Source organism: Oncorhynchus gorbuscha, linkage group LG23, assembly GCF_021184085.1.
Source record: "Oncorhynchus gorbuscha isolate QuinsamMale2020 ecotype Even-year linkage group LG23, OgorEven_v1.0, whole genome shotgun sequence".
Lineage (NCBI taxonomy): Eukaryota > Metazoa > Chordata > Actinopteri > Salmoniformes > Salmonidae > Oncorhynchus > Oncorhynchus gorbuscha.
The window spans coordinates 4,938,776-4,951,311 of record NC_060195.1 but is presented as its reverse complement, the minus strand read 5'-3'; positions in this window follow the sequence as shown (position 1 = coordinate 4,951,311).

Sequence of the window (12,536 nt, the reverse complement as noted above, 5' to 3'; positions counted from 1 at the left end):
TGTGACATCACAGCAGGAAGATGTGTGACCTGATGCCACGAGAAAAGGGCAACCAGTGAAGAACAAACACCATTGTAAATACAACCCATAGTTATGCATATTTACTTTCCCTTGTGTACTTTAACCATTTGTACATTGTTACAACACTGTATATATATTTAATATGACATTTGTAATGTCTTTATTGTTTTGACATTTCTGTATGTGTAATGTTTACTGTTAATTTCTTTATTGTTTATTTCACTTTTGTATATTATCTACCTCACTTGCTTTGGCAATGTTAACACGTTTCCCATGTCAGTAAAACCCCTTGAATTGAACTGAGAGAGAAGAAGATAAGAGAGAGTGAGTGAGTGAGTGAGTGAGTGAGTGAGTGAGTGAGTGAGTGAGTGAGTGAGTGAGTGAGTGAGTGAGTGAGTGAGTGAGTGAGTGAGTGAGGAGACTCAGCGAGAGAAGGAGACTCAGAGAGAGAGGAAGACTCAGAGAGAGAGGAAGACTCAGAGAGAGAGGAAGACTCAGAGAGAGACTCAGAGAGAGAGGAAGACTCAGAGAGAGAGGAAGACTCAGAGAAGACTCAGAGAGAGAAGAAGCCTCAGAGAGAGAAGAAGCCTCAGAGAGAGAAGAAGACTCAGAGAGAGAAGAAGACTCAGAGAGAAGGAGACTCAGAGAGAGAAGGAGACTCAGAGAGAGAAGAAGCCTTAGGGAGAGGAGAAGCCTCAGAGAGAGGAGACTCAGAGAGAGAAGGAGACTCAGAGAGAGAAGAAGCCTCAGGGAGAGGAGAAGCCTCAGAGAGAGAAGAAGCCTCAGAGAGAGGAGACTCAGAGAGAGGAGAAGCCTCAGAGAGAGAAGGAGACTCAGAGAGAGAAGAAGATTCAGAGAGAGAAGAAGCCTCAGGGAGAGGAGAAGCCTCAGAGAGAGGAGACTCAGAGAGAGAAGGAGACAGAGAGAGAAGGAGACAGAGAGAGAAGGAGACAGAGAGAGAAGAAGACTCAGAGAGAGAAGAAGACTCAGAGAGAGAAGAAGCCTCAGAGAGAGAAGAAGCCTCAGAGAGAGAAGAAGCCTCAGAGAGAGGAGAAGCCTCAGAGAGAGGAGAAGCCTCAGAGAGAGGAGACTCAGAGAGAGAAGGAGACTCAGAGAGAGAAGGAGACAGAGAGAGAAGGAGACAGAGAGAGAAGAAGAAGAATCAGAGAGAGAAGAAGAATCAGAGAGAGAAGAAGAATCAGAGAGAGAAGAAGCCTCAGAGAGAGAAGACTCAGAGAGAGAGAAGCCTCAGAGAGAGAAGGAGACAGAGAGAGAAGGAGACTCAGAGAGAGAAGAAGACTCAGAGAGAGAAGAAGACTCAGAGAGAGAAGAAGCCTCAGAGAGAGAAGAAGCCTCAGAGAGAGAAGAGACTCAGAGAGAGAAGAGACTCAGAGAGAGGAGAAGACTCAGAGAGAGAAGAAGCCTCAGGGAGAGGAGACTCAGAGAGAGAGAAGCCTCAGAGAGAGGAGACAGCCTCAGAGAGAGAAGAAGAATCAGAGAGAGAAGAAGACTCAGAGAGAGAAGAAGCCTCAGAGAGAGGAGACTCAAAGAGAGGAGACTCAGAGAGAGAAGACTCAGAGAGAGAAGGAGACTCAGAGAGAGAAGGAGACTCAGAGAGAGGAGACTCAGAGAGAGAAGGAGACTCAAAGAGAGGAGACTCAAAGAGAGGAGACTCAAAGAAGGAGACTCAAAGAAGGAGACTCAGAGAGAGAAGGAGACTCAAGAGAGAAGGAGACTCAGAGAGAGAAGGAGACTCAGAGAGAGAAGGAGACTCAGAGAGAGAAGGAGACTCAGAGAGAGAAGGAGACTCAGAGAGAGAAGGAGACTCAGAGAGAGAAGGAGACTCAGAGAGAGAAGGAGACTCAGAGAGAGAAGGAGACTCAGAGAGAGAAGGAGACTCAGAGAGAGAAGGAGACTCAGAGAGAGAAGGAGACTCAGAGAGAGGAGACTCCGAGAAAGAGAGCGAGAGGGATAGAGAGAGGGTGTAGCGATGAAAGTCAATGCTTCTACATTCAGTCAAAAAGCAAAAGGAGGAAATAGCCATAATGTAAATGGCATGACAACATGTTTGGGGAAATGCCTAACCCCTGTTAAACCAGTGGCCTTCACGGCCATTAGAATACAAAAGGTGAACTAAACAGCTGTTCCTGTGACCCCAATGGCAAATGTTGTCAAGATTCATCAAGGTAACAAACAGAGTGGAGAGGGATGCACTTTGTATACCGGTTGCTATTCTGGTTATTGTTCACTTATTAAATGAGAGGCATAAATGTCTATTAAATCCAGTGTTTAGGCTCTTATATCGATGCATAATTAAAACGGCACAAGTTATTTATTGGCACGACAGAAGTGGTGCACGTGGACACTTGTTTTGTTGTATTTCTGCACGTACACACACACACACACACACACACACACACACACACACACACACACACACACACACACACACACACACACACACACACACACACACACACACACACCTCACCAATGTTAACAGGGTTCACAGGGGTCACTCGACCCAGATGCCACATTATGAAGAGTGAATCAAAGCAGGTAGTGGAACTAGCCTATATGGTGTTTTTTCTCTCCGTCCAGACAGAGTGAGGTGACTGTGTGTCTACTAGAGGTCCTGACAGATCCACCTGAACCCGAATCCTGACCCGGGACACACCCAAACGTGTTCCTCGGATCCAGGCCCTGTTTGGTTGTCATCGGGTCTCGGGTCTATGTAACGGACCTAACCACGGCTCTGCATAACCTAAAGAATATTTATTTGATGCTAATAAGATGAATGTATTGACTTATGGAAGGCCTAGCCAACATAAACTCAGCAAAATGAGAAACGTCCTCTCACTGTCAACTGAGTTTATTTTCAGCAAACTTAACATGTGTAAATATTTAAATATTCATTGGCCATGGCAGAACACTGACATTCCTGTCTTGCAGGAAATCACGAACAGAACAAGCAGTATGGCTGGTGGCATTGTCATGCTTGGAGGGTCATGTCAGGATGAGCCTGCAGGAAGGGTACCACATGAGGGAGGGTCATGTCAGGATGAGCCTGCAGGAAGGGTACCACATGAGGGAGGGTCATGTCAGGATGAGCCTGCAGGAAGGGTAACACATGAGGGAGGGTCATGTCAGGATGAGCCTGCAGGAAGGGTACCACATGAGGGAGGGTCATGTCAGGATGAGCCTGCAGGAAGGGTACCACATGAGGGAGGGTCATGTCAGGATGAGCCTGCAGGAAGGGTAACACATGAGGGAGGGTCATGTCAGGATGAGCCTGCAGGAAGGGTACCACATGAGGGAGGGTCATGTCAGAATGAGCCTGCAGGAAGGGTACCACAGGTCGGGGTCCGGTCAATCATTTGGGTCCGAGTGGGGTCGGGTCAATCATTTGGGTCCGAGTGGGGTCGGGTCAATCATTTGGGTCCGAGTGGGGTCGAGTCAATCATTTGGGTCCGAGTGGGGTCGGGTCAATCATTTGGGTCCGAGTGGGGTCGGGTCAATCATTTGGGTTCGAGTGGGGTCGGGTCAATCATTTGGGTCCGGGTGGGGTCGTGTTTGGGTTGGGTTCGGGTCAATCGTTTGGGTTCGGGTTCGGGTCAATCGTTTGTGTTCAGGTCAAGGCCTGGTTGTAGTCGGGTCCATTCGGGTTTGGTTCTGATTGTTCTCGGGTCTGTTGGGGCCCGGGTCCACATGTGAATACAGCCTGAACAGTGAGCCGGTACACAGACCGTCTCCAGTCAGACTACTACTACCAGGGAATGGCTTCCTGGAAGCCTGAAAGAGAGGAGAGAGCCGGCTCAGCCTTCAAGGCAAAACGCTTAAACTCCAAGACATGCTGAGGGTGTGTTTACGCTGCCTGTCTATGAGTCATCCATCTGTAGGACATAAGGTCATCACTGGTGTAACCGTCCAGATAACATCAACTGTACAAGGCCCCCCCCCCCCATATATGGTAAAATAATTTTCCCCAATGGTGAGGGCGGGTGTAGGGGTGGGCTGGCGACAGAGGTGCAGGAGGGGCTCTTCGCTCGGACCAGGGATCACCTGAGGAGAGAAATGACAGAGAGAGAATCCCCAATCACACTGTTCTTGTTGAACAATGACACAACAATGACAAAATAACTTGTATTTATCATCATCATCATCCCAAAAAGAGGGCGATTACACAGTGATGGTTTTACGAACCAGATTGTGAGATTAAGCGAACATTTTTCCACCATTGGATCAGAACACTACAGAACTCCTGGAAAGGGATCAGTGGAAGTTGCATTATCAAATACTATATACATGAAATACTATACACATGAAATACTATACATGAAATACTATATACATGAAATACTATATACATTAAATACTATATACATTAAATACTATATACATTAAATACTATATACATCAAATACTATATACATCAAATACTATATACATCAAATACTATATACATCAAATACTATATACATCAAATACTATATACATCAAATACTATATACATCAAATACTATATACATCAAATACTATATACATCAAATACTATATACATTAAATACTATATACATTAAATACTATATACATTAAATACTATATACATTAATACTATATACATTAAATACTATATACATTAAATACTATATACATTAAATACTATATACATTAAATACTATATACATTAAATACTATATACATTAAATACTATATACATCAAATACTATATACATCAAATACTATATACATTAAATACTATATACATCAAATACTATATACATCAAATACTATATACATCAAATACTATATACATTAAATACTATATACATTAAATACTATATACATTAAATACTATATACATACCAAATACATTTGAAGTCGGAAGTTAACATACACTGAGGTTGGAGTCATTAAAACTAGATTTTTTCAACCACTCCACACATTTCTTGTTAACAAACTATAGTTTTGGCAAGTCAGTTAGAACATCTACTTTGTGCATGACACAAGTCATTTTTCCAACAATTGTTTACAGACAGATTATTTCACTTATAATTCAATGCATCACAATTATAATTTATAATTTATAATTCACTGCATCACAATTCACTGCATCTTCTGACCCAGTGGGTCAGAAGTTTACATACACTAAGTTGACTGTGCCTTTAAACAGCTTGGAAAATTCCAGAAAATTATGTCATGGCTTTAAAAGCTTCTGATAGGCTAATTGACATCATTTGAGTCAATTGGAGGTGTACCTGTGGATGTATTTCAAAGCCTACCTTCAAACTCAGTGCCTCTTTGCTTGACATCATGGGAAAATCAAGAGATATCAGCCAAGACCTGAGATAACAAATTATAGACCTCCACAAGTCTGATTCATCCTTGGGAGCAATTTCCAAATGCCTGAAGGTACCACGTTCATCTGTACAAATAATAGTACGCAAGTATAAACACCATGGGACCACACAGCCGTCATAACGCTCAGGAAGGAGACACATTCTGTCACCTAGAGATTATTAACATACTTTGGTGCGAAAAGTGCAAATCAGTCCCAGAACAACAGCAAAGGACCTTGTGAAGATGCTGGAGGAAACAGGTACAAAAGTATCTATATCCAAAGTAAAAACGAGTCCTATATTGACATAACCTGAAAGGCCGCTCAGCAAGGAAGAAGCCACTGCTCCAAAACCACCATAAAAAAGCTAGACTACGGTTTGCAACTGCACATGGGGACAAAGATGGTACTTTTTGGAGAAATGTTCTCTGGTCTGATGAAACAAAAATAGAACTGTTTGGCCATAATGACCATCGTTATGTTTGGAGGAAAAAGGGGGAGGCTTGCAAGCCGAAGAACACCCATCCAAACCGTGAAACACGGGGGTGACAGCATCATGATGTGGGGGTGCTTTGCTGTGCTGCAGGAGGGACTGGTGCACTTCACAAAATAGATAGCACCATGATGGGGGAAATTATGTGGATATATTGAAGCAACATCTCAAGACATTTGTCAGGAAGTTAAAGCTTGGTCGCAAATGGGTCTTCCAAATGGACAATGACCCCAAGCATACTTCCAAAGTTGTGGCAAAATGGCTTAAGGACAACACAGTCAAGGTATTGGAGTGGCCATCACAAAGCCCTGACCTCAATCCTATAGAAAATTTGTGGGCAGAACTGAAAAAGCGTGTGCGAGCAAGGAGGCCTACAAACCTGACTCAGTTACACCAGCTCTGTCAGGAGGAATGAGCCAAAATCCACCCTACTTATTGTGGGAAGCTTGTGGTAGACTACCCGAAACGTTTGACCCAAGTTCTCAGAGCTCTACAGACAATTCCTTTGACCGTTTTTGCTCTGACATCAAATCAAAATCAAATCAAATTTTATTTGTCACATGCACCGAATACAACAGTGAAATGCTTCCTTATTACAACCCCTTAATAACCAACCCCTTAATAACCAACCCCTTAATAACCAATCCCTTAATAACCAACCCCTTAATAACCAACCCCTTAATAACCAACCCCTTAATAACCAACAATGCAGTTTAAAAAAAAAATATGTATATAAATATAACAAATAATTAAAGAGCAACAAAATAACAGTAGCGAGGGCATATAAAGGGGGTTCCGGTACAGAGTCATTGTGGAGGCTATATACAGGGGGTTCTGGTACAGAGTCAATGTGGAGGCTATATACAGGGGGTTCTGGTACAGAGTCAATGTGGAGGCTATATACAGGGGGTTCCGGTACAGAGTCAATGTGGAGGCTATATACAGGGGGCTCTGGTACAGAGTCAATGTGGAGGCTATATACAGGGGGTTCTGGTACAGAGTCAATGTGGAGGCTATATACAGGGGGTACCGGTATAGAGTCAATGTGGAGGCTATATACAGGGGGTACCGGTACAGAGTCAATGTGGAGGATATATACAGGGGGTTCCGGTACAGAGTCAATGTGGAGGCTATATACAGGGGGTACAGAGTCAATGGTACAGAGTCAAGAGTCAATGTGGAGGATATATACAGGGGGTTCCGGTACAGAGTCAATGTGGAGGCTATATACAGGGGGTTCTGGTACAGAGTCAATGTGGAGGCTATATACAGGGGGTTCTGGTACAGAGTCAATGTGGAGGCTATATACAGGGGTTCCGGTACAGAGTCAATGTGGAGGCTATATACAGGGGGTTCTGGTACAGAGTCAATGTGGAGGCTATATACAGGGGGTTCTGGTACAGAGTCAATGTGGAGGCTATATACAGGGGTACCGGTATAGAGTCAATGTGGAGGCTATATACAGGGGGTACCGGTACAGAGTCAATGTGGAGGATATATACAGGGGGGTTCAATGTGGAGGCTATATACAGGGGGGTTCAGAGTCAATGTGGAGGCTATATACAGGGGTACCGGTACAGAGTCAATGTGGAGGCTATATACAGGGAGGTACTGGTACAGAGTCAATGTGGAGGCTATATACGGGGTTCCGGTACAGAGTCAATGTGGAGGCTATATACAGGGGGGTACTGGTACAGAGTCAATGTGGAGACTATATACAGGGGGTTCTGGTACAGAGTCAATGTGGAGGCTATATACAGGGGGTTCCGGTACAGAGTCAATGTGGAGGCTATATACAGGGGGTACCGGTACAGAGTCAATGTGGAGGCTATATACAGGGGTTCTGGTACAGAGTCAATGTGGAGGCTATATACAGGGGTTCTGTACCAATGGTACAGAGTCAATGTGGAGGCTATATACAGGGGGTACCGGTACAGAGTCAATGTGGAGGCTATATACAGGGTGTTATGGTACAGAGTCAATGTGGAGGCTATATACAGGGTGTTATGGTACAGAGTCAATGTGGAGGCTATATACAGGGGGTACCGGTACAGAGTCAATGTGGAGGCTATATACAGGGTGTTATGGTACAGAGTCAATGTGGAGACTATATACAGGGGGTACCGGTACAGAGTCAATGAGCGGAGGCACCGGTTAGTTGAGGAAATTGAGGTAATGTACATGTAGGTAGAGTTAGAGTGACTATGCATAGATAATAAACAGAGAGTAGCAGCAGTGTAAAAATGAGGGGTGGAGTGGGGACAATGCAAAACATCTGGGTGGCCATTTCATTATCAGTTCAGGAGTCTTATGGCTTGGGGGTAGAAGCTGTTGAGAAGCCTTTACACCTACCTAGACTTGGCGCTCCAGTACCGCTTGCCATGTGGTAGCAGAGTGGACAGTCTATTACTCGGGTGGCTGGAATCTTTGGCCATTTTATGGGCCTTCTTCTGACACCGCCTGGTATAGAGGTCCTGGATGGCAGGAAGCTTGCCCTTAGTGGTGAGCTTTGAGGGCACTATGGTGTTGAACGCTGAGCTGTAGTCAATGAACAGCATTCTCACATAGGTGTTCCTTTTGTCCAGGTGGGAAAGGGCAGTGTGGAGTACAATAGAGATTACATCGTCTGTGGATCTGTTGGGGCGGTATGCAAATTGGGTCTAGGGTGTCCTGGATGATGGTGTTGATGTGAGCCATGACCAGCCTTTCAAAGCATTTCATGGCTACAGACATGAAAGCTACGGGTCGGTAGTCATTTAGGCAGGTTACCTTTGCTTTCTTGGGCACAGGGACTATGGTGGTCTGCTTGAAACATGTCGGTATTACAGACTCAGACAGGGAGAGATTATATTTAATCTTTTATATATATATATAATTATTATTATTTTTATTTTTTAAATTACATATATTTTAATTAATTAATCATAACTTTAGCATGTTTTTGTTTCTTGCTTTTAATTGAGTATTTTTAGGGTAAATAGGGCAGTCATTTTGAGTATTAAAATGACAATTGTTTTATCTGTTTTGGAAGCAGTATTCTCTTTGAAATGGGAAAGCTTCATTCTATTAGCAGATTGTTCATTGGAGCATTTCTCACTCACACTGAGCTGGATTAAATATTTAGGTAATGTTATACGCGCGCACGCACGCACACACACACATATTCTATTGGTTGATTTTCATCTGACAAAATCATGCAAGCAGAATAGATGTATTAGAAAACAAACTGTAGTAGAAAACAGAGTATCTGTAGTAGAAAATAGAGTATCTGTAGTAGAAAACAGAATATCTGTAGTAGAAAACAGAATATCTGTAGTAGAAAACAGAAACTGTAGTAGAAAACAGAGTACCTGTGGTAGAAAACAGAGTAACCGTAGTAGAAAGCAGAGTACCTGTGGTAGAAAACAGAGTACCTGTGGTAGAAAACAGAGTACCTGTGGTAGAAAACAGAGTACCTGTGGTAGAAAACAGAGTATCTGTGGTAGAAAACAGAGTACCTGTGGTAGAAAACAGAGTATCTGTAGTAGAAAACAGAGTAACCGTAGTAGAAAACACAGTACCGTGGTAGAAAACAGAAACTGTAGTAGAAAACAGAGTATCTGTAGTAGAAAACAGAGTATCTGTAGTAGAAAACAGAAACTGTAGTAGAAAACAGAGTACCTGTGGTAGAAAACAGAAACTGTAGTAGAAAACAGAGTACCTGTAGTAGAAAACAGAGTAACTGTAGTAGAAAACAGAGTACGTGTAGTAGAAAACAGAGTACCTGTAGTAGAAAACAGAGTACCTGTAGTAGAAAACAGAGTACCTGTAGTAGAAAACAGAGTACCTGTAGTAGAAAACAGAGTATCTGTAGTAGAAAACAGAGTATCTGTAGTAGAAAACAGTAACTGCAATAGTTATAGTTAATCACTCCCTCTCTCTCTCCATTTAGTTCATCACCCGCACTCTCTCCATATAGTTAATCATCCTCTCTCTCTCCATATAGTTAATCACCCTCTCTCTCTCTCCATATAGTTCATCACCCTCTCTCTCTCCATATAGTTCATCACCCTCTCTCTCTACATAGTTCATCACCCTCTCTCTCCATATAGTTCATAATCTTCTCTCTTCCTCTCTCACCCTCTCTTGCTCTCTCCATATAGTTCATCACCCTCTCTCTTCCTCTTTCACCCTCTCTTGCTCTCTCCATATAGTTCATCACCCTCTCTCTCCATATAGTTCATCACCCTGTCTCTCTTCCTCTCTCCATATAGTTCATCACCCTCTCTCTCTCTCTCAATATAGTTCATCACCCTCTCTCTCTCTCTCAATATAGTTCATCACCCTCTCTCTCTCTCTCAATATAGTTCATCACCCTCTCTCTCTTGCTCTCTCTATATAGTTCATCTCTCTCTCTCTCTTGCTCTCTCTCTATAGTTCATCTCTCTCTCTCTCTCTATAGTTCATCTCTCTCTCTCTCTCTATAGTTCATCTCTCTCTCTCTCTCTCTCTCTCTCTCTCTCTCTCTCTCTCTCTCTCTCTCTCTCTCTCTCTCTCTCTCTCTCTCTCTCTCTCTCTCTCTCTCTCTCTCTCTCTCTCTCTCTCTCTCTCTCTCTCTCTCTCTCTCTCTCTCTCTCTCTCTCTCTCTCTCTCTCTCTCTCTCTCTCTCTCTATATAGTTCATCACCCTCTCTCTCTTCCTCTCTCACCCTCTCTTCCTCTCTCCATATAGTTCATCACCCTCTCTCTCTCTCTCTCAATATAGTTCATCACCCTCTCTCTCTTCCTCTCTCACCCTCTCTTGCTCTCTCCATATAGTTCATCAGCCTCTTGTTACGGAGTCTAGTTGACAAGTAATCGACTAGCCGGACTGTTCCCCGGACTCCAGTTGTAGGGATTCGTACAATGCACAAACAAGGCTATTGAACCTGACATTGGTGTCTGTCGTTATTCCTTTATCTAACATATCATACTGAAACATGGTATCAGAAGTGGCTCGGAAAACACATGTTTGTTATTTTTGTAGCTAAGTACAGTATAGGCGCAGTTACGTTCCATATGCGAACACACGCCGTTTCCTACTCACAACACTGATCAACTCGTTGTTAGCTGCCTAGCTAGCATCACTACCTACGTCGATGACTGAAGGAAAAGAAATCTCACATTCCATCGCTATGGCAGCGAACATTCCGCCACCAAATCCCATGGTTCTCACAGGGGACTGGAATACTAATTGGGACAACTTCAGGGATGAATTCGAGGACTATGCGCTGGCGACCGGTCTACATGAGAAACCCAACGAGGTACAAGCGGCAACTCTGAGGAGTTTAATGGGCAGCGAATGCAGGCATATCTACCGGCACAATCTCACCCTCACAGCACGTCAACAGTGTGATGCAAAGGCTATATTGGATGCATTGGAGAATTACTTCAAACCCGCCAGAAACGTAATTTATGAGCGGTTCGTTTTCGGAAGCTGTAAACAGGAAGAGGGTGAGTCAGTACACAACTTTGTAACCCGTTTGAGAGAGAAATCCGCCACTTGTGAATACGGGGGATTGAAAGATGAATTGATTCGTGACAAAATAGTGCTGGGAATTGCAAATGAGGATACACGCCTACTGAGAGAGAGAGACTTAACATTAGTAACTGCCATTGAAATGTGCCGCACTGCTGAAGTCACTGACATGAGAATGAGAGCAATGGAAATGGAAACCCCACACTCCGACGTTGATACCGTTCACGCTGTTGCTAGGCAGACATTCAGACTAAACCAATCGAGGCAGAGCAATTCACCACGAACGGTGAACACAGAGAGCCCCGTAGCATGTAAATACTGTGGGAATACACACACACGTGGCAAAGAGCACTGCCCTGCCTACGGAAAGCCATGCAGAGCTTGTGGAACTAATAATCATTTTGCAAAAGTGTGTCTCAAAAGCAAAAGAAGGGTGAGTGAGGGCAAGATTCACTGTGTTGATGATGTCATTCAATGTTCAGAGCTGAAAAGTGAAAGTGACATTTACATGCATGAATCCATTGGGGCTGTACACGGGGCTGTACACTCAAGAGGGAAGAAATGGTTTGTGACACTACGATTACACAACAAGCAACAACAATGTCAACTGGATTCTGGTGCTACATGCAACATAATGAGCTTCAAAGACAAAATCAATCTGGCACCTGACACACATCTATTGCCCAGCGATACTAGACTAAAGCTCTACTCAGGAGAGCTAATGAGCTCTATGGGCACCTTTGAGACCGAATGTGTTATTCGGGGACGCAAACACAAGCTGGAGTTTGAGATTGTAAAAACCAGTCAACATCCTCTCCTCTCAGGCTCTACATGCAAACGCCTGGGACTGATGCAGTTCACTGTACCAAATGACCTGCACATTGTGGATCATGTCCAGCATGGACCCCTGTCCAAAGAACAACTACTTAGCAGATATGACGATGTATTCAACATGCCCGTTGAATCTGTGCCTGGGGAGGTACACTTTGAAGTGGATGAGAGCATCACTCCAGTCCAGTGTGCTCCTCGCAATGTGCCCATTGCAATGAAAGTGGCTGTGAAGGCCGACCTGGACAAATATGAGGCCGATGGCCACATGACATCTGTGACTGAACCAACTGACTGGATCAGCAATATGGTGAAACAAAACAGAGAAGCTGAGGGTCTGCATCGACCCAAAGCATCTGA